The 24,012-nt window shown below is 41.4% G+C and overlaps 1 protein-coding gene across 1 annotated transcript in view; it reads left to right on the forward strand.

Moving 5' to 3' along the window:
- LOC117093721 (zinc finger protein 100-like) overlaps positions 1–24,012 on the forward strand; it is a 566,997-nt gene that overhangs the window by 212,575 nt on the left and 330,410 nt on the right.

Genomic DNA, 24,012 nt, shown 5'->3' on the forward strand with positions numbered 1-24,012 from the left:
TTGGTTCGAGCTATAAGCTCTCCTTCTTTCTCTCTCTCTGATTTAATATGTACCTCAAACCAGAATTCGTAGGGTAAGAGCTTAGGATCATAACATACATATAGCTGATTATTTCCTGGGTCACAGACTGAATAGGTTGTCTGGTTGTATGTGCAGGTTCCTAACTTGGTTCCTGTACATTCATAGTAGGTATGATACAGTAGAGTTTTAACTATGGTGTTCCTTATCCAGGTAGTATGTACACATTGTGCACATCCTTCTAGAGATTTCTCCCATGTTAGTATAGGTAGAAATGGTAAAAACATCAGTGTATGTAATAGAAACATGCTTATACTACACATGGACACAGCAAACCTTCCTCTGGGCATAGACATTTGCAGTAATAACAGAACAATCAGTATTGACAGAATTATAACTAGGCTTATAAATTGCATCCACATTTACTTATCCGGAGATGGTCCTCTTAGCTTTGGCTGTGCGTAGACTACTCAGCTTCTGGGATGTGACTACAGTAGAGCTTGCAGGATCCTCAAGCTTCAGCCATGTGTAGACTGACCAGCCTCCAGTGTGATCAGAGCAGGGCAGTTGTCCTTCTTATTGTTGGTTGGGTTTTGCCGTAAGACTATTCCAGTGGGGCGATCTGGGTCTTGCTGGCTAATCCACTGGTCATCGTCGGGAGTCACTGCTGCCACTGGTTTCAGCCGGCTATGGTGAATCCAAGGTATGACACCTGCAACTTTAATAGCAGTGGGAGTAGACATAATTACAATACGGGGCCCATCCCATAAGGGCCCCAGGGTTGTTGGATTCCACCTTTTAACCCAGACAGAGTCCCCTGGCTTATGTGGATGCACTGCGTCTGTTAGACTTATAGGTATCCTTTCCCTTACCCAGCCTTGTGCCTCCTGCATTGCCACTCCTAAAGCCTGCATCTGTGTTCTAAGGGTTAGCTCTCCTAACTCCTTTAAATGCCCTCTAATTTGATTGATGATTGGGGGTGGCCTTCTGAACAATATTTCATAAGGCGAATACCCAGTTTGTTTTGTAGGTGTACACCTCACCTGGAGGAGGACCATGGGCAAGACCTGATCCCATAATAAGTGAGTTTCCTGGCAAAACTTCTTTAGTAGCTGTTTGAGTGTCTGGTTCTTCTGTTCCACTTTCTCTGAACTCTTTGGTTAGTAGGCTGTGTGCAATTTCCATTTGATATTTAAAATTTGAGTCAACTGTTGTACTACTTCTGCCACAAATGCAGGACCATTGTCTGATCCTAGGGTTAAAGGCAACCCAAACCTTGATACGATGTCTTTTAGTAGCACCTTTGTCACCTCTCATGCCTTTTCAGTTCTGGTGGGGAAGGCCTCAACCCACCCCGAGAAGGTGAAACAAACACTAGCATATACCAGTAACCTCCTGCTCAAGGCAACTCTGTAAGGTCTACAAGCAGGTTCTCACAAGGCACAGCTCCCATTTCCTGAATTCCTGGGGGTTGAGTAGGTCCTTGTTTTGGATTAGATATTGTTCGCAAGATAGACATTGTTCATAAATAGCACGGGTGATGGCAGAGAGCCGTGGCACATATAAGTGTTGACCTATCAGAGTGTCTAGAGCCGTCCTTCCAATGTGTGTTCCTTGATGGATCTGCTTCACAGACCTTGGGGCTATTGTCTCTGGGACAGCTAGCCTCCAGTCAGAGAACAGCCACCATCCACCTTTAATATATTTTCCTGTTTCCTAGCCAAACCAAGCTTTTTCAATTGAAGAGTAATTGGGTACCTCTGGCAAAGAGGGCTCTATAAAGAGAGGCATTGCTAGAGTTCTTTCTTCAGGTAAAACCTTGCTCATTGCTGCCCGCCTAGCCTCTTGGTCTGCCCTCGTGTTGCCCTGCGCCTCATAGCTTTTCCCAATTTGGTGTCCTTTGCAATGAATGACAGCCACCTTCTCTGGAGCCCATATGGCTCCTAATAATTGCAAAATTTCCTCTTTATATTTTATTTATTTTCCTTCAGTAGTCAAATGACCTCTGTATTGTATATTGCCCCATGGGCGCCAGGGTTGCAAAAGTACATTTCAAGTCAGTATGTATGTTTACTTTCTTCCTCTTGGCCAATAACAGTGCTCTGGTTAATGCTATTAATTCAGCCTTCTGAGCAGAAGTCCCAGAAGGTAAGGCTTGAGCCTTGACCACCGAGTGTTGGGTCACTACTGCACACCCTGCATATCGCACCCCATGTGTTATGAAACTGCTGCCATCAGTGAAGTAGTCAACATCTGGGCTCTCCAAGGGGGTATCTCTGAGATCTTCCCAGCTCGAGAACACTTCGTCCACTGTATTTATGCAACAGTGAGGAAGGTCCTGGCAGCAGTGAAGCAACCCACCGTCCTTCAAATCGGGTTCCTCCACAGGCAGCGGGGTAGCTGGGTTCAAGGTATTTACAGTCTCTAGTGTTATCTGGAAATTTTACACAGAATATTTTGACACTTTAACATTCTAGAGTTGTACAGGCAATGATGTCCTCTTTGGTCCATTAAGGTGACTACAGCATGTGGCACCCCAGTTATTAACTTCTGACCTAGGGCTAGCTTGTTGGCATCTTCTATGAGGATTGCAGTAGCTGCCAATGCCCTGAGGCAGTGATGCCAACCTAAGGACACCAAGTCCAGTCTTTTGAATTGGTATGCTACCAGCTGATGCCAAGAGCCCAACAACTGAGTTAAGACTCCGACTGCCATTCCCTCTCGTTCATCCACATACAAAAGAAGGGCTTTTCTTACATCTGGCAACCCACGTGCTGAGACCTGGATGAGAGCTTCCTTTATAACTTTGAAGGCCTTTTCTTGTTCCTTCTCCCATAGGAAGGGCTCTCTTTCCCTACCTTTGGTAGCCTCATGTAAGGGCCTTGCTATAAGAGAGAAGTTTGAATTCCAGATTCAGAAAAATCCTGCCACGCCTAGATTCCCTGACCTGCCGCGTTGTAACTGGGATGGGCAATGCATATACAGCCTCCTTGCGTGCACTTCCAAGCCTGCATTGGCCTTGGGATACTATGAATCCTAGATATGCAACCTCCCAAAAACAGACTTCTGCCTTGTCCTTGAACACTTCGCAACCAGCTTCACACAGCAGGTGAAGAAGCCTCTCTGTTCCTTGGAGGCAGGCATTCCTCCCTCCTGGGGCAGCGAATACCAAATCATCATGTATTGTAATAGCACAGAATTGTCACTAGGTGGAGCAATAGCCTCAAGGTCGGAGCCAAAGTCTCCTGGAAGATAGTGGGAGAAGTCTTAAACACTTGAGGCAGGTTTCTCCGGGTACACTGCGATTGCCCCCTCTGGAAGGCAAATATAGGCCCACTTTGGGGGGCAAACCTCAAGCAAAAGAAAGCGTCTTTTAAGTCCAGACATGTGAACCCCGCGGCCTCAGCAGGAATATGTCACAACATTGTGTATGGGTTGGATATTATGGCATGGATAGGGGCAGTGGTCTTGTTTACCGCCCAGAGGTCCTGCACTGGCCTGTATTCACCATTTGGCTTGAGCACGGGCAGCAGAGGAGTATTCCAGGAGGACCTACGTTTCACTGTAATCCCATGTTCATAGAGTTGATTTAGATGTTTGGTTATGCCTTCAATTTCTTCTCTGGGTAATGGGTATTAACGGACTCTTAACAGGGCAGCATGAGGGTTAAGCTCTACTACCGCTTGGGGTCTGTTTAGAGCAAGTCCGGGGTGTTGTCCTCAGTCCATACACCTGGTACCTTGAAAAGCATTCCCCATGTATTGTGTAAGTCCAGGTCCTGCAGCCTCCTGGTACACAGTTCATAGAGCCGCCATTCCTCAGCTATTAGGACAGCTACAGTCAAGACCATTGCCTTTGGCTTCCCTATCTCCGGGGTCATATTCCCATTAGGTGTAAAGGAAATTTGTGCTTGCAGTTTCTGAAGTAAGTCTCTCCCCAACAAGTGCACTGGGCAATTTGGCATGTATAGAAACTCATGCTGCACTTCTTGTCCTCCAATAACACATCTCCTGGATTTGCAAAAAGTCCCTTTTCTTTGGCCCCAGTAGCCCTTACAGTAGTAGCACAGTTCCTTGTAGGGGCCTAATTGGGTGAGTTACCACAGAGAAATCAGCTCTAGTGTCATCCAAAAAATCCATTGATTGGCTCCCTATTTCCATAAAGACCATAGCCACCCCGCGACCTCAGGGCCTAAAAAAGATGGAGCCCAGTCTCTCTCGGTCCTCAATATTATTGGCCCCTGCTAAGCCGATCAGATCGGGATCTGCCTTTGAGGCGCCACGACTAGCAACAGAACGCTGCGCTTGGGTGTTAGACCATTGACCATCATCTCCATCCTTTTCTTTTTCGGGACACTCATCTTTTCAGTGGCCCGTTTGCCTGTACCTTGCACATTGGTTCCTGTCCAACTAAGACCGGCTTTCCTCTCCCAGTCATGTCTGCTCCCTTCCTCAGCCTCTGCCTTGGCCATGCCCTCTAGCAAATCCAGGGTTACTTTCGGCTAGTGAAGCAGCTATAAATTGAGCTATGTCTTTGTTTCTGTTTCTGGTTTTTCTTTCTTCCTTTCTCTCTGCCTCTTCTTCCCAGTTTATGTATACTTTGTTTCCTATTTCCAGGAGTTCACTAATATTTCTCCCTGCAAAGCCTTCAAGCTTCTGAAACTTTCATCTTATGTCTCCCTGTGCTTGCCTGACAAAGATCATATTTATCATATTTTGGTTTTCAGGAGCCTCCGGAAAAACTGGAGTGTACAGCCTGTATGCCTCACAAAGCCTTTCATAAAATGCACTTGGGCTTTCGTCAGGCTTTTGGTGCACTTCTGACATTTTACTCATATTCCTTGTCTTCATTCAGGATGCCCTTCTATATAGCTGCAGCCATTCCATGTCCCTTGCCTCATTTGGGTCCCAATTAGGGTCCTCATTTGGGTATCACTCCATGGCAAACTGGTGCAGGTCAGGGGTGGCCTCTGGGACTTCCCCTTCTAACCATCTGAGAGCTGCCTGATTAACTCTCGTATGCTTCTCTCTATTAAATAAAGTTAGCAAAAGCTGTTGACAGTCCGGCAAGGTTGGGTTATGTGTCATAATAATAGAATTCACCAAATCAATGAGAGCCTGAGGCTTTTCTGTATAGGAGGGGGTATGCTGTTTCCAATTTAAGAGATCAGTAGTGGAGAAAGCCTGATGAACATAAAGCCTAGAGCTGCCTTGTGTCTGCCCCTGGTCATCATAAACTTATGTCCTGGTCTCTTGAAGTGGCATCTGCAAAGCCTGTGTTAGGCCTAAGTGGAGGCACTCAGCTGTCTCGCCCTGTCCATCTTCCCTGTTTCTTTTCTAGTGGGGGCTTCTTTTTCTCTGGGTAGGGGAGATTGAGGCTCACTTTCCTCCAAGCCTGACTCTCCAGACACTCCTGACTCTGCCTCCTGCCTTATTCTGGGCAAAGATGGGTAAACTGGCACATATGGTGGTGTACATTCCCTTTCCTCAGGTGGGACCTGAAGAACTGGTTTCAGCTGAGGCTTCAGGGATTCCTTTTCCTAGAAGACACGAGGAGCTTTAGGTTTCTCTGCTTACTTTGGTTGGGCTGCCTGAGCCACTAATGCCTTGCAATATCCCTCTAGGCAGGGCTGTAGCCACTTGGGGTGAGTTTGCACCACATTGAGCCAAGAATCTATATAGAGAAACTGGTGTGGGTATCCTGGTTGTCCTCCAACTCCAGTGACCACCTTAAACACATGGCCAATTAATTCCCTGTCTATTGTACCTTCAGAGGGCCACCCCACATTGAAAGCAGGCCCATCTATGTCACAGTATGTCCTTAACTTTTGAGCAACTGGTTTCATCCCATAATCACCTCTAAATCCTTTTTAAAAATTATTTATCATGCACTCCAAAGGAGTTGGTTTCAATGCTTTCCCCCTCATTTCTTCCCTTGCAGTGCACTTTCACTCTCACTTTCACTCTCGGGTCCACCAGACTGGGTCTTATCACAAGAGTTTCAGATGCTGATTAGCCAGGAACATGCCTTCTCCTGTCATGGCCTGCTGCAGCTGCGAAACTGGTCCTATCAGCTATATGCAGCATCCTAGGTCTGATTTCCCCTGAACTCATGTCATACACACATACACACAGTCCATGCTAAGGGATCTGTGCCTCCCCACGTCACTTCCTGCATTGGCCTCTCCCAAGACCATCTCTTTCACACACTTTTACACACCTCCCCTGCCACAAGATTCCTCATCAGACGAAACAAGCCTCTCTCATGTCCTGGGTAAGCCTCTCTCGTGTCCTGGGTAAGTTCACATGTACCCTCACACACAGTTGGGGTGGCAAGCTACTCTTGCCACCCTGCCAGCAAGCTTTACCTTGCTGCACTTGCTGCTCTATTGGCCTATTTCCTTGTTTTTTCCAGTTCCAGTGTTAATGGGGACATGAGGTGCATCCAAATTGGCAAGCCACTCCTGCTACCCCTAGCCACTCTGAGTTGGATTAGTGTTCACTCCCCAGGAGGTGATCAAACTCCCCTTCATCCTTATGGGATGGGCTTTGTTGCCTTGGGCGCTTGCTCTTTACCACGGTTCCTGAAGTGCTGGTATCATCCTGCAGCCCCGTTCCCAGTTCTATTGCACTGCTGGGCAGGGCGCCAGGATGTGGGAAGGGCCGGTTTCCACCTGGTTGAAGCTCCTCTTTGGTGTGCTTTGGATGCTGGGTCTCCCCAAACCCAGGGCTCTAGTCTCGCAGGCAAAGGAGACAGTAAATCTGTCATCTCCAATCCCAGGTGAGCCAGTAGAAATGTAGCGGGATTTTTAAGGAATCAGAGAGACCAATGGGGTTCAGGAGGATATTCATTAATTATTTAGGTGCACCAGCCCAGTCGGATTAACATCCAGCGGACTGAGCCCTGAACAAAGAGTTAAGTTACCTTTTAAGCATTTCATGGGGTAGGGGGAGATCTGTGCAGAGGGAAGCATACTACAGAAGTGAGAAACAAAGTCAGTTATTCAATTGAGACATGCATTACATCATTTCTTACTTTTTAAGGAGAAACATGTTTTGCGACTTGAGTTTATCTGTCTAGTGACCTTGCAGCTGCACATCTAGGGAAACAGGTCTCACAATGCTTGGGAAAGGAGGAGAGATAAGGCTCACTAACCACAGAAAAACAAGCAGCTAATTTTTAAAGGACTCCAGCTCTTTCTCTTTCTCAGGAGGAATTGGGTTTTCTTACATACAACTGAGTTTCTGCTTACACATTCTTTAATTTCTTTTAATTCCTGTTCCAAAAAGAGGGGAGTGCCCAGGTTGTTCACACTCTTCCATCACTGCATGCTGGGTTCCTGGTATATGCATTGTGTAAACGTTCATCAAGCTGTTCTTTTATAATATATGTATATATTATCTGTGTGAAATTAAAAACATACATTTTGATTTTTTATTTATCCTTTTTATTTCTTCTTCAGTCACTTTTTGCACATACTTTTCTGGAAAAATAATAATTTTATCTAAATTTTTAAATTTAATAACATAAAATTGTTTAAAATAATATCATGTTTAAAAGTTTTTATTGTTCTAATTTTTTTGAGAGAGAGTCTTGCTCTGTAACCCAGGATGGAGTGCAGTGGCACGATCTTGGCTCACTTCTACCTCTGCCTCACGCATTCAAGCAATTCTCCTGCCTCAGCCTCCCAAGTAGCTGGGATTACAGTTGCATGCCCCCACACCCTGCTAATTTTTGTATTCTTAGTAGAGACAGGGTTTTGCCATGTTGGCTAGGATGGTCTCAATCTCTTGACCTTGTGATCCGCCTTTCTCGGCCTCCCAAAGTGCTGGGATTGCAGGCATGAGACACCGTGCCTTAATATAGAAGGTATCTAAAATAAACTACATCATATGTACATGATAAACTATTGAAAGATTGTCTTTTGATGTCATAAACATTATAAGGATGCTACTGTCAACATTTTTATTAAACATTGGATTTATGGTCCCAGCCAACAGATTAAAATGAGATCAGTTTTATAGGTATACTTTAAAGTATAACAGGCCGGGTGCGGTGGCTCAAGCCTGTAATCCCAGCACTTAGGGAGGCCGAGATGGGTGGATCACGAGGTCAGGAAATCGAGACCATCCTGGCTAACACGGTGAAACCCCGTCTCTACTAAAAAATACAAAAAACTAGCCGGGCGAGGTGGCGGGCGCCTGTAGTCCCAGCTACTTGGGAGGCTGAGGCAGGAGAATGTCCTAAACCTGGGAGGCGGAGCTTGCAGTGAGCTGAGATCTGGCCACTGCACTCCAGCCCGGGCAACAGAGCGAGACTCCGTCTCAAAAAATAAAAATAAAAATAAAAAGCTAAAAAATAAATAAATGAATAAATAAATAAATAAAGTATAACAAGTCAATAAGCTAGCACCTAAACAATTGGTTCTACCTGGGTAGATTGAATTCCTACATAGCAACTGACACAACAATTTTTCACATAGATTGAGAATTTAAAACTTTTAGAGGAAAACACAAGATAATATTGTTGTTATAACTGTGAGTGTAAAACAATTTCTTAAACATGGCACAATATAAAAACTTGCATAAAAATATTTATAAATTAGACTAAATTTTAAGAACTTTTGATTATCAAGAACTTAGAAAAACATGTTTGAATAAAAATGGTGGAAAGGCAAATCATAACTAAGAAAAAATATGTCAAAACATATTATAAAAATTAGTATTTAGAAAATATATATTACATAATATGTATTAATATACAAAGAAATGAAATACATTAAAAATGGACAGATGGCACATCTTAAAACACAATGACCAATTAACCTCTGAAAAATGCTAACTTCCTTAGTAACTATGGAAATGCTAAGTAAAACTATAAATGATATACTTTTCTGATTCTCCATTTTGTCAAAAAATATGTCTAGTAATTCCAAGAGTTGATAAAAATAGAGTAACCGGAATTCACAAACAACCGCTGGCTATAGAATTCTTTTATAAACTGATGTATATTCACACTATGCAGCAGTGAAAATGGACAACTATAGCTACGCAAAACAACATGGAAAAATAGAAACAATTGTTTCTATTTATTTATTTATTGTAATTATTTATTTATTTATTTATTGTAATTTAAAAAGTAAGTCACAGATGAAAGCTTATAGAATTGATCGAAAGTCAAAAAACAAGCAACACTGAAACGTATATTGTTTACAGATAAAATTGCATAAAGTAGGCCGGGCACCATGGCTCATGCCTGTAATCCCAGCACTTTGGGAGGCCAAGGTGGGTAAATCACAAGGTCAAGAGATCAAGACCATCTGGCCAACGTGGTGAAACCCCGTCTCTACTAAAAGTTCAAAAATTAGCTGGGCATGGTGTTGCATGCCTGTAGTCCCAGCTACTCGGGAGGCTGAGGCAGGAGAATCACTTGAACCCAGGAGGTGGAGGTTGCAGTGAGCCGAGATCACACTACTGCACTCCAGCCTGGCAACAGAGCAAGACTCTGTCAAAAAAAAAAAAAAAAAAAAATTGCATAAAGTAAATGATAACATGAAATTCAGATACTGATTACTTTGGGTTAGGAGGTTGTTGTTTGTTTGTTTGAGATGGAGTTTTGCTCTTGTTGACCAGGCTCGAGTACAATGGCACAATGGTCAGCTCACTGCAACCTCTGCCTCCTGGGTTCAAGCAATTCTCCTGCCTCAGCCTCCCAAGTAGCTGGTATTACAGGCATATGCCACCACGCCTGGCTAATTTTGTATTTTTAGTAGAGATGGGGTTTCTCCATGATGATCAGGCTGGTCTTGAACTCCTGACCTCAGGTGATCTGCCTGCCTAAGCCTCCCAAAGTGCTGGGATTACAGGCGTGAGCCACTGTGCCCAGCCAGGTTAGGAGGTTCATAGGAAAATTCAGAGGTATTCATTTCTCAGGAATGCATGATGATTTTATGAAGTTACACTGAAAGTTTCATGAGAGTAGAGACCAATACTTTCTTTTCTATTTTCTTTTCTTTTCTTTTTTTTTTTTTTTGAGACAGAGTCTCCCTCTGTCCCCCCAGGACAGGATCTGTCCCCCAGATCCGTGCAGTGGCCGGATCTCAGCTCACTGCAAGCTCCACCTCCCGGGTTCCAGCCATTCTCCTGCCTCAGCCTCCCGAGTAGCTGGGACTACAGGCGCCCGCCACCTCGCCCGGCTAGTTTTTTTTTGTATTTTTTAGTAGAGACGGGGTTTCACCGTGTTAGCCAGGATGGTCTTGATCTCCTGACCTCGTGATCCGCCCGTCTCGGCCTCCCAAAGTGCTGGGATTACAGGCTTGAGCCACCGCGCCCGGCCTTCTATTTTATTTTCTAAGGCTACCAAAATGATAGCTTATCTGAATGAATACATATTCTTTGTAAAATGTGAAACTATGCAAATCAAGATTTTATGATTTTTATTTCCTATAGTTAACAGAATCAAATCGAAAATAGTAAAGTATAAAATTCAGAAAGCACTACTGAAAGTTTAATGTTAAACCAGCACTTGCAGGTAAAAATATAACAAAATTTTTAGTTTCCACATTTGTGACCATTATAATTATATTAAAATTGTCCCATGAGGATGGAGCATGAAATCTGACTTCAGTAGAGCACAATTTAAGAGGAAAAGGCTGAAATAAAAAGAAAATGAAAAGAAAAGAATAAAATTTGATTGGGTCAAACCTCTAAGTTCTTTTCCATACTTTTTTTTTTTTTTTTTTTTTTTAGAAAATAATTTTTACCTCTACTAGTGCAGAGTGAGACTGGCTGGTGGAGCCTAAGCCCCTCTGTCCCCCTCAGGTGGCAGTGGCTGATCTCTGGTCAGGCATGAGGGGTGCCTCCATGTACCAGTTCAGTCAGGGTGTGGAAAAAATTATACAGAAAGATGCAAACCTTCTTGGAAGGCCAGGAGGTTTTTGTCAAGCTTCAGGAAGGAATGAGCCAAAGGTGGCCATTCTTTCCCAGAGGCAATTAGGCAGAAGTAGGTACAAAGGAATGTAGGGGAGCTTATCTAAAGACCTTGTTTACTCTTGCTGTCCTAAGACCGACCTTTGATCATTTGTGGGCAGAACTTCTCTCTACTGGGGGGGTTGACAATGTTAATTATCCACTAATTGTGTTTACTCGAGACTTCTGTCATTTAATCTGTAATAAATAAATGCAAACTTTGCCGGCTTATGGAGGTGGGTGCTGCTCACTCTGTCAGCAGAGCCCCTTAGCTGCAGTGACAGGCAAAATATGTGTCAGTGTACGTCTTTCATCCGTCACTGTGCCAGGGTCTGTGGGTCAGACCCGGCACCACCATGCGCTGGGCTTGAGGCTGCCCAGCCCAGCCCCTCCTCACTCCCCTGGACACTTCCATAGTGTCACCAAGCCCCTGCATCATCCTGTCTGTCTCTCTGATGAAAGGGGAGGTGGCAGCATAAAGATGATGGGGGAACTGCCCAGCATGGCAAGGAAAGCTTGCCCAGCTGTGTGAAATGCTCTGGTTGACAGGTTTCTGTGCACCAAGCTGGGCCATGACCAAGTGTGGTTAGAGTGGAGGCATACCAGGGTGTGGGCGCTTTGGCTGCTGCAAGAGCTGCCCCACTGGCAGGAGGTGGCAGTAGCCATAGTCACTGAAAACAAGGTTCTGCTGATAAATCTCAGACACCAGGAACAGAGGAACCCAGAGAAACTGCTGGAGAGGTTGAGCCAAATGGATAGACTGTTGGAGTGGCTGAGGGTGAAACTGCACGAACATCCCCAAGGATAGAAACGGAAATGATGAAGGAGTCTGGGAAATGAATGACAGAAGAGAAAATACAGCAGTGAACATGGTAAGGTGATGACAATTCTGGTCCACTGGATCCCACCATCTCTAAGACAGTAAATCTCATCACAGTCACCACCCAGCAAGTTGCCACTACAGCATTTCCTGTTTGTTCCTAAATAAAGGTGATTCTCATCACAAGGGCAAACACAAACAGTAGTCTATTATGTTTTTAATTAAACTGTAGGGCTTTCGTTTACTTTTTGTAAGTTCTCATAATTTTGAAAATGCAGTTGACACATACATGGCTTAAGAAGTTTTTGATAGTCTAACAGTACCTGAATTGTTCAAAAACCACTATATTTTAAATTAATATTTAAAATTAATTTAAAACAAATACGTTTGTTTTATATGTTGAAAGCTTAGAGTTACAAATAATGCTCTTGTTTATGATTTGAAAACTTTAAAGTTTGGTTTTCCATCTGCATGTACAGAAAACATTGTATCACACCAAAACATTTGTTTTTTAAAGTGGCAGTCATAGTTCCTGTCTGTCTGGATATATTTTGGACTTTTCTTTTTTCTTTTCTTTTCTTTTTTTTTTTTTTTTTTTGAGATGGAGCCTCGCTCTGTCGCTCAGGCTGGAGTGCAGTGGCCAGATCTCAGCTCACTGCAAGCTCCGCCTCCCAGGTTTTGGCCATTCTCCTGCCTCAGGAGAGTAGCTGGGACTACAGGCGCCCGCCACCTCGCCCGGCTAGTTTTTTTGTATTTTTTAGTAGAGACGGGGTTTCACCATGTTAGCCAGGATGGTCTCGATCTGCTCACCTCGTGATCTGCCCGTCTTGGCCTCCCAAAGTGCTGGGATTACAGGCTTGAGCCACGGTGTCCGGCCTATTTTGGACTTTTTAATGTTAAGCATAACATAAGAAAGAAATTTCATTAGCCAGGTATGGAGGCTCATGCCTGTTATCTCGGCACTTTGGGAGGCTAAGGCAGGAGCATTGCCTGAGGTCAGGAGTTCGAGACCAGCCTGGCCATCATAATGAAACTCGTCTCTACTAAAAATACAAAAAATTAGCTGGGCATGGTGGTGGCACCTGTAATCCCAGCTACTTGGGAGGCTGAGGCAGGAGAATCACTTGAACCCGGGAGACATAAGTTCCAGTGAGCCAAGATTGCGCTACTGCACTCAAGCCTGGGCAACAAGAGCAAAACTCCTTCTCAAAAAAAAAAAAGGAAAGAAAAGAAAAGAAAAAAGAATTTCATTTTGTTTTAGGTAATCTAAGATTGTTGTACACAAAAAACTTCACAGATTACAGTAGGGTTCAGGAAACTATGTATACAACCTAACATTAATATCACTATTTTCTGATGTCTAAGTTTTTTTTAGAATTTTATTTTATTTTTTTGAGACAGTCTTGCTCTGTCTCCCAGACTGGAGTGCAGTGGCGTGATCTTGGCTCATTGCAAGCCCCGCCTCCTGGGTTCATGCCATTCTCCTGCCTCAGGATCCCAAGTAGCTGGGCCTACAGGTGCCCGCCACCACACCCGGCTAATTTTTTGTATTTTTAGTAGAGACGGGGTTTCACCGTGTTAGCCAGGATGGTCTCGATCTCCTGACCTCATGATCTGCCCGCCTCCACCTCCCAAAGTGCTGGGATTACAGGCGTGAGCCACTGTGCCCAGTCAGATTTTTTTTTTTTTTAAACAAATGTCTCCACAAATTCTGGTATATTTTATAAACTAGCAGAATACTAAAGAAATGGGTGGTTTGCCATACTATATGAATACTGGCATTCAATTAAAATAACTATTTTCATCAAAATTCAGTCAGTAGATTTAAATAATTTCTTGATTTTTCAGTCAGTGATAGACATTCACAAATATTTCAGAAATCAAAGCTGCATTAAGTTTTACTTAGTAGTAATATGTACATAAGATCAAGGATCTGTTCAAAATAGATATTCCTCATCAATAATTTGATGCTTTCAAATACCCAGAAGTCTTGTTTTACTCAGATGAAGTCTGAGGATAGTTTACTAATTTCACTTTTTGTATAATGTGTATACAATTTTCTAATTTAACCTAATATTGATGATGGGTAAACAAATCAACATTTTTTTTCAAATCCCATAAGTCTATTATGTTGTTGAAGATATTTTTAGTTAACATTCTTTCAGTATTGTTTACAGGAATTTACATCAAGTCAAATTTGCTCAAACTGTTAATCAGTGTCAGCTGCCAGATTCCAATTCATTAGTGTGCCTGTACTTTTCTTTCTATAACCTATGAACTAAACTTATATTACTTAATTAAATGTTATATAATACAGCTCACATATTTAAAACAAAACCACCAGGTAAAATGAATTCTGGCTTAGTATAAAGAAGCTGTTACCAAATTAGTGTCACATATACAGATGGATGTGGCTCAACAAAATTTTATACAAAGAAATTTGGATTGAACTACATGTGTTGCCATGACTTAGCCTCTAATGACCTTATAAATAAAAACAAATTTCTACACATTTATTCATTTTCTTTTATTATGTCTAAAGGTAGCATGTCAAGAAATCTCATGCTACTGTCTGAAAAAACACATTCTACTGTTACCTAAGAAATCAACTGGATGGCATTTTTATAACCTTGCACCACATAAGGAAAAACTGCAATGTAGTCTGATAAATGCAGATTCTCGCTCTGTCGCCTGGGCTGGAGTGCAGTGGCCGGATCTCAGCTCACTGCAAGCTCCGCCTCCCGGGTTTACGCCATTCTCCTGCCTCAGCCTCCCGAGTAGCTGGGACTACAGGCGCCAGCCACCTCGCCCGGCTAGCTTTTTTTGTATTTTTTAGTAGAGACAGGGTTTCACCGTGTTAGCCAGGATGGTCTCGAACTCCTGACCTCGTGATCCGCCCGTCTCGGCCTCCCAAAGTGCTGGGATTACAGGCTTGAGCCACCGCGCCCGGCCCAGAATGCCACTTTCAATATTTAAGTATTTAACCTTTTGGTTGAAAAATGTAGTAAAATAGAGCTCTTGGTAAGTTTTGTGTAGCTTAACATCAGCATAAAGTAGGAAAAAATATCTTTTAAAATATAAACAAACAAAAACTTACACCAAAAAACAAAAACATTCACCAATGCATACATATTGACTGAAGCTCCAGGGATGTAAAATAATTTTTCCTGGGTACACAGCTAGTGACCCAAATCAAGCTCAAATGTCTGATTTTAAAAATGTCATTTTCCCACTTTGACAATATTGACGTAACAGCTAAATCTTAGTCTCAGAGTTGATAGTTGAAAATAAACTAAGACAAGTACTATTGAGGCTAGCTAGGTAGCCAAGAAAGCCACCATGTCCTCAGGACACGCAGTAGCCATGGCAATTGCATGGTGACAGCATATTGTTTTTTATTATTATTATTATTATACTTTAAGTTCTAGGATACATGTGCATAACGTGCAGGTTTGTTACATATGTATACATGTGCCATGTTGGTGTGCTGCACCCATCAACTCGTCAGCACCCATCAACTCGTCATTTACATCAGGTATAACTCCCAATGCAATCCCTCCCCCCTCCCCCCTCCCCATGATAGGCCCCGGTGTGTGATGTTCCCCTTCCCGAGTCCAAGTGATCTCATTGTTCAGTTCCCACCTATGAGTGAGAACATGCGGTGTTTGGTTTTCTGTTCTTGTGATAGTTTGCTAAGAATGATGGTTTCCAGCTGCATCCATGTCCCTACAAAGGACACAAACTCATCCTTTTTTATGGCTGCATAGTATTCCATGGTGTATATGTGCCACATTTTCTTAATCCAGTCTGTCACTGATGGACATTTGGGTTGATTCCAAGTCTTTGCTATTGTGAATAGTGCGGCAATAAACCATACGTGTGCATATGTCTTTACCCAAAGGATCATAAATCATGCTGACAGCATATTGTTAACACAATAAACCCCAATGTTTGCGTTGTATTTCAGCTCACTGAAGAATAGCTCTCTTCAGCAGGGAAACTCCCCTGTAAAGAGCATGCACATTTTTATTTTACTTGTCCTCTGACCTTTTACTCATTATAATAGTAAAAAATACACACGTGAGTGGAGATTTAAGATGCTAATGAGATATGTGACACATAAAAGCATGTACAGCCACTGTATATGTGAACCAACAGGACCACCCAGAACATGCTTACTAATATAACACCACTTTCCACCTCTTTGTAAATAATTATTTAAGACTCCCATAAATGGAGTCTCTCTAGTTTCAGTCTTTGCTGTCTCATTCTTATAAGCAGCCCACCCTGAATCCCTTCTCTCTTGGGGCTATTTTGCACCTAATTTTTAAAATAGTATTACTACTTTGCAATAAATCCCTCTATGTTGCATCTTCATTGTTTGTGTCTTTTGTTTAAATTTTTGAAACAAAGAACTGAGGTCTCACAACAGCCATCAACACTATAGTGCTTTGTTTTGTATTTTTCATTAACATTATTTTTGGGGATATGTCAATATCTACATTTTAAACACAGCCCAAACTGCTAAATTAAAAATGTAAATGATCATAAAAGGACGTTTATTTTTCAAGTTTCAGCTTTATTACACTTTATGTATTCAAATTAAAAAAAATTCTAACACAATTATATCTATCAAATTTAACATCTTACATAATAATTTGAATTCACTTCCAAAATGATTTATATTCATTTATTGTTATATTTACTTTTGATCAAATTTGGCTTTTCAAACTAAATAAAAACTAAAGCATGTTTTCAAAGTTCCAAGGAACTAAAGCTTACTGGCATCAAATGCTCTGTAGTAAAATTAACAAATAAAACTATCTTTTTATCAATAATATTTTATGTCTGAACACTTAAGCATCAAGGACACGACTCTGGATGATACTGAGTGAATATTTAAAATAATGAAGTAGAAAATAATTATCAGAATAGAATAAGTGATGGATACAGAAACATAGTACTTGACAAAACCATTCAGAGTATGTTTGACAAACAAGAAGATTGCATAGGACCTGCACTGCACTGCACTACTAATGTAAAGCGTTCTCTGTAATTTTAGTCTTTATTCTCAACCTTACAACAACCACATACTCACATACACAGAATAAATAAGATTAACTCCTTTTCCTAGAAGGCAGTGATTCCTCTTTTATTCTATTACATCTGTTCCACATTGCTATGATAATGCTATTGAAGTGCACCCTCTTACACCAGAAGATCAGCTGTGTGAATGTGAATAGACTGACACTGGAGAGGTCCAGCTCAGCACGCACATTTGAACTGCCTCTGCATTTCAGGCAGTTAAAAATGCCTTTGAAGAGTGAAAATAAAGTTACTGTTGATTAAGCAGAGAGTTTAACATGGAAAAAGGCTTTTTCCAATTGTTTAAAAATTACATTGCATGGACTACAACTTTTAAAATGCAAAATGCATAACAATACTGCACAAAAAAATAGAATAGAAATGATAGGGTTGGCCACAAAGGACAGCCAAAGCTCTATTATGGTAATATAGGAAAATACATATCTACTGTCAGAGGAGGGTACTTGAAGTGTTTGAGAAATGTACTCTAAAAATCTAAAATTGTTTTTAGTATTAGTTTCTATAAAAAATGTTCGTTAAGCATTTTTAATTTTTGAAAAAGTTAAATCCATGCTGTTTGTTTTTGAGATGGAGTCTCCCTCTCACCCAGGCTGGAGTGCAGTGGCACAATCTTGGCTCGCTGCAACCTCCACCTTCCAGGTTCAACCAGATAACAAATATTCTTACCAGCTCCATTTAATGCTTTGCCAAAAAAAATTAATTAACATATGGTAGAAGAAAGTACACTAAAAAACAAATACGTGATAATGTGAACTAGGGAGGAAAAGCTGGCATTTGGGAATGCTAGAAGAAACTGGAAATTTAGTATCTTACTGCAAGCTAGATTGAGGCTGGAGAAATGGGGGATGGGTCCCAAGACCCTGCTTGGGACACAGGTGAAAAATGCAGCAGAAAATCAGTTCCCTGTGGAGTGTGAAAATAATTAAGTGGCAGGCAATTAGACTGAGGTATCTCTAGTCCCTGCATTCCTACTTTAAAAAAACAAACAAAAAATCAAACTCAGGTGCATTATTTTTAATTACCACATTCAAACAAAATTCAGGGTTCAGCAACTATAAACTACCAATTAAGGTCTGATTACATAACCAGGAATTTTTCACCTTTAATGTACAAATTAAGACACCACGTTAAAAAAAAAAAAGACACCACATGGCTGGGTGCAGAGGCTCACACCTGTAATCCCAGCACTTTGGGAGGCTGAGGCGGGCAGGTCACGAGGTCAAGAGATCATGACGATCCTGGCCAACATGGTGAAACCCTGTCTTTACTAAAAGTTACAAAAATTAGCTGGGCGTGGTGGTGCGTGCCTGTAGTCCCAGCTACTCGGGAGGCTGAGGCAAGAGAATCTCTTGATCCCAGGAGGCAGAGGTTGCAGTGAGCTGAAATCACACCACTACAAGCCAGCCTGGGTGACAGAGCAAGACTCTGTCTCAAAAAAAAAAGAGGAAAAAATGCTGGGTGCCGTGTAACTGTATCTAACCAATTACTAAACTTGGTTTTCTTCATCATGCATTTTATAAAAGACTTTCCTTCAAGCCTCTCCCATAGACCACAAACTACAAACCATAGCTGGGTGCTGTACAATTCTAGAACCACTCTTTGATTAAATTCTTTAATATTTTTGCAGTAACTCCCATAAATTTTTAATAGGAGAAAATAGGAACCGGGAACCCCATGGACCAAAGCTCTTCCCATTCATGAACCTGCACCCCAAGTCAGGATTCTCCTCTGAGGACCCTCCCGTGGTCCTTGCACAATCAGAGGGAGATGCAGTGCTGCAGATGCAGAGTTGCCCAGAGAGGGCGCCAGGCCAGGGCACAGTCACAGTCACTGCCCAGGGAAGAGACAGGATGCCCTGGGGGCCGGCTGTCAGCACACCCACCATATTGTGGCTGAAGGGGACTGAGGCTGAGCTGGGCAAGGAGAACTTGGGGTATATAACAAGGCCTACCTTTCTCTAAGATAGACCATATGATAGGCCACTAAACAAGTCTTAAAAAATTTAAGAAAATCAAGATTATATCAAGAAGTCTCTCAAACCACAGGGGGATAAAATTGAAAATCAACTTCAGAAGGAACATTCAAACCATACAAACACATGAAAATTGAATAACCTGCTCCTGAATGATCACTGGGTCAACAATAAAATCAAGACAGAAATTTAAAAATTATTTGAACTGAATGATAATAGTGACACAACCTATCAAAACATCTGGGATACGGAAAAAGTGATGCTTTTTGGAAGAGGAGAGTACATAGGCTTAAATGCCTGCATCAAAAAATCTGAAAGAGCACAAATAGACAATCTAAGGTCACACTTCAAGGAACTTGAGAAATAAAAATAACCAAACCCAAACCCAGCAGAAGTAAAGAAATAACCAAGATCAGAAAGGCAAAAAAAAAAAAAAAAAAAAAAAAAAAAAGCTTCTTTTATCAAAACCTGCATTTAATTACTCATCACAGAAAAGATAAAAAATATTCTAAGTTAATAAATTGTGTATGTGGGTGTTTGCGTCTGTGTGTTTGGTTACTATTATAGATTACTAAAATGGGTTAGTTTCTATAGATTACTAAATATAGATTACTAAAATGGAAAGTTTCATGTGCTGATTTGGGAGCTTCAGTGTTAGGTGCATATATATTTAGAATTGTAATATTTTTCTGTTTGACAGGGTTTTTATCATTATATAATATCCCACTTTGTCTTTTCTTAACTGCTGTTACTTTAAAGTGTGTTTGTCTGATATATGAATAGCTACTCCTGCTCACTTTTGGTATCCATTTGCATGGATTTTTTTTCACATTTTTACCTTAACCCTTGTGTGTTAGGTGAGTTTCTTGAAGGCAGCAGATACTTGGTTGGTGAATTCTTATCTATTCCGCAATTCTATATCTTTCAGGTGGAACATTTAGGCCATGTATGTTCAATGTTAGTATTGAGATGTGAGGTACTATTTCATTTATCATGCTATTTGTTGCCTGAATACCTTGTTTTTTTTTTTTTAATTTGTTGTGTTCATATTTTATAGGCCCTGTGAGATTTGTGCTTTAAAGATGTTCTGTTTTGATATTTTTCCAGGACTTCTTAGAGTTCCTTTTAGCAGTTTTTGTAGTGCTGGCTTGGTAGTGGTGAATTCTCCCAGCATTTGTTTGTATGAAAAGACTTTTTTCTCTTCAATTATGAAGCTTAGTTTTCCTGGATATGAAGTTCTTCACTGATAGTAGGTTTGTTTAAGTAAGCTGAAAATAGGGCCCCCATCCCTTCTTGCTTGTAGGGTTTTTGCTGTTAATGTGATAGATTTCTATTTTATATATTTTTAGGTTACCTGGTACTTTTGCCTCACAGCTGTTAACATTCTTTCCTTTGCCTTGACTTTATATAACCTGATAACAATTTGTCTAGGCAATGGTCATTTTGCAATGAATGTCCCAGGTGTTCTTTGAGCTTCTTGTATTTGAATGTCTAGGTCTCTAGCCAAGAAAGAAAAGTTGACCTCACTTACTTTTCCAAATATGCTTTCTGACCTTTTAGATTTCTCTTCTTCCTCAGGAATGCAAATCATTTTTAGGTTTGGTAATTTAATGTAATTCCAAACTTCTTGGAGGCTTTGTTGATTTTTTTTTATTATTTTTTGTTTGCCTTTGTTCAGTTGGGTTAATTCAAAAATCTTGTTTTTGAGCTGAGAATTTCTTTCTTCTACTTGTTCAACTCTATTACTGAGACTTTTCAGAACATTTTACATTTCTCTGAGTGTTTTTTATTTCCTGAAGTTGTGACTTCTTTTTTATTCTATTTTTTTTCACTGAAGATTTCTCCCCTCATATCTTGTATTATTCATTGATTTCCATAAATTGGACTTTACCTTCTATGGTACCTACTTGATTAGTTTAATAAGTGACTTTCTAAATTTTTTTAAGGTGCTACATGGATTTCTTCTTGGTTTGGATTCATTGTTGGTAAACTTGTATGATTTTTGGATGATGTTAAAGAACATTGTTTTTTTCATATTACCAGAATTGTTTTTCTGGTTCCTTCTCATTTGGGTAGACTATGTGAGAGGGGAGTTCTGGGGGCTCAAGGCTGCTGTATACATTCCTTTGTCCCACAGTGTGCTCTCTTTATGTAATACCCTAACTCTTTTTCTAGGGATGTGGCTTCCTAAGAGCTGAACTACAGTGATTATTATTTCTCTTCTGGATCTAGCCACACAGCAGGGCTATTAGTCTCTGGGCTGGCACTTGGGGGTGTCTGCACAGAGTCCTGTGATGTGAATCATCTTCAGGTCTCTCAGCCATGGATACCAGCACCTGCTGTGGTGGAGGTTGCAGAGGAGTGAAATGGACTCTATGGGCTTCCTTAACTGTAACTGTTTAATGCACTAGTTTTCTGCTGGTTGGCCTCCTACCAGGAGGTGAAACTTTCAACACAGCATCAACTGTAGTAGTATAGGCAGGATCAGGTACTGAACAGGACCTTAGAACTTTCAAGAGAATATGAATTTTGTCTTTGGCTAAATTCATCAGGTGGGGGCCAGCTAGGACCATCAGGTGGGGGCAGGGTTAGGAAAGTCTGAGCTGAGACTCTCCCTTGGAGGGGCTTGCAGTGGCTGCTGTGGTGAGATGGAGGTGTGGTTCCCAGGTCAATGGAGTTATGTTCCCAGGAGGATTATGGCTGCCTCTTGTGGTGATGCATGTTGTCAGGAAAGTGGGAAAAAGCATACAGTCACAGGCCTCACCCAGCTCCCACATGACCCAAAAGACCAGTCTAGCTCCCACGATGCCTCTCTCCCCAACAGCACCAGGTTCATTTTCAGGGAGTGGGTGAGCAGGACTGAGAACTTGCCCCAGGCTACCAGTCTCCTAGGAAAGAGAGCAAGCAGAACTTTTACACCTTTCCACCTGTCAAGTCTGCACATTGGATTCATGACCTCTTCTGAGTTCTGGCAAGAAAACTTCATGTTTGGTTGGAATTGTTACAAAGTTAAGCTGGAGATAAAATCATTTTATATTTTTAATAAAAGTTTTTTTTTTCAAACTTTCTGCCAACTTACAGATCTAAATATATTTAGCTTTTCTATATCATATAAAAATAAGATTCTAATCAGGCCTGGTGGCTCATGCTTGTAATCCCAGCATTTTGGGAGGCAAAGAAACAAAGACTGTTTAAACCCAGAAATTTAATACCAACATGGCAAAAACCCATGTCTACACAATATACAAAAATTAGTGGTCAGGCACGGTGGCTCACATGTGTAATCCCAGCACTTTGGGAGGCCATGGCTGGCAGATCATGAAGTCAGAAGATTGAGACTATCTTAGCTAACACGGTGAAATGCTGTCTCTACTAAAAATGCAAAAAGTCAGCCAGGTGTGGTGGTGGGTGCCTGTAGTTGCAGCTACTTGGGAGGCTGAGGCAGGAGAATCACTTGTACCTGGGAGGTGGAGCTTGCAGTGAGCCAAGATTGTGCCACTGCACTCCATCCTAGGTGACAGAGACTCCGTCTCAAAAAAAAAAAAAAAAAAATAGTATTACCTGCTATCAGGAAGCTGGGGTAGGAGGATTACCTGAGCCCAGGAGCTTGAGGCTGTAGTGAGCCATGATCAATCTACCACACTCTATCCTGGGTGAAAGAGTGAAATCCTTTCTAAAAAAAAGCCAAAGCATATCAATGTAAACTTCTGTGGGTTTTTTTTTTTTAATTGTTGTTATTATTCTAAGAGTTTTTGAGGTAAAGGTGTTGTTTGGCTACATAGATAAGTTCTTTAGCAGTAATGTCTGAGATTTGGGTGCACCCAGCAACTAAGCAGTGTATACTGTACCCAGTGTGTAGTCTTTTAGTTCTCACCCACCTCCTGCTCTTCCCCTCAAGTCCTCAGAGTTCATTAAATAATTCTCATGCTTTGGAATCCCCACAGCTTAGCTCCCACTTGTAAATGAGAACATACGATGTTGATTTTTTTATTCCTGAGTTACTTCACTTAGAATAATGATCTTCTAATCCATTCAAGTTGCTGTGAATGCCATTACTCCATTTTTTAATGACGGAGTATTACATGATATATATGAATCACATTTTCTTCATCCACTTGATGGTTGATGGGCATTTAGGGTGCTTCCGTATTTCTGCAATTGGAAATTGTTTTGCTACAAACACGCCTGTGCAAGTGTCTTTTTTATACAATGACTTTTTTCTGCACGTAAATACCCAGTAGTGGGTTTGCTGGATCAAATGGTAGTTCTACTTTTAGTTCTTTAAAAAAATCTCCTGGCTGGGTGTGCTGGCTCAATCCTGTAATCCTAACACTTTGGGATGCCAAGGTGGGTAAATCACCTGAAATCAGGAATTTGAGACCAGCCTGGCCAACATGGTGAAGACCCATCTCTACTAAAAGTACAAACAAATTAGCCAGTCATGGTGGCATGTGCCTGTAGTCCAAGCTACTGAGGAGGGTGAGGCAGGAGAATCACTTGAACTCAGGAGGCAGAGGCTGCAGTGAGCCAACATCACAACATTGCACTTAGCCTGGGTGACAGAATGAGACTCTATCTCAAAAAATAAAAAATAAAAATAAATAAATTCCCAGCTGTTTTCCATAGTGATTGTACTAGTTTACATTTCCACCAGCAGTGTTAAAGTGCTCCATTTTCATCACATCCATGGCAATATCTAGTTTTTTGATGTTTTAATTGTGGCCATTCTTGCAGGAGTAAAGTGGTATCACACTGTGATTTTAATATGCACTTTCCTGATAATCAGTGATGTTGAGCATTTTTCTTTTCAGTATTCACATTTTTTTATTTCAAGGTGTAAGATATATGTGTCCAACATTGTTACTTTCATCTGCAGATGGGATAATCGAGAAGTATAAAAACCTGTACTTGTTTTTTTTTGTTGTTGTTGTTGTTTTTGAGACAGAGTCTCACTCTACCATCCAGGAGGGAATGCAGTGGCACGATCTCGGTTCACTGCAAACTCCGCCTCCTGGGTTCAAGCGATTCTTCTGCCTCAGCCTCTCGAGCAGCTGGGACTACAGGTATGTGCCACCATACCCAGCTAATTTTTGTATTTTTAGTAGAGATGGCGTGTCAACATACTGGCC

The sequence above is a fragment of the Trachypithecus francoisi genome, unplaced genomic scaffold, assembly GCF_009764315.1.
Source record: "Trachypithecus francoisi isolate TF-2019V2 unplaced genomic scaffold, Tfra_2.0 Lachesis_group12, whole genome shotgun sequence".
Taxonomy (NCBI): Eukaryota; Metazoa; Chordata; class Mammalia; order Primates; family Cercopithecidae; genus Trachypithecus; species Trachypithecus francoisi.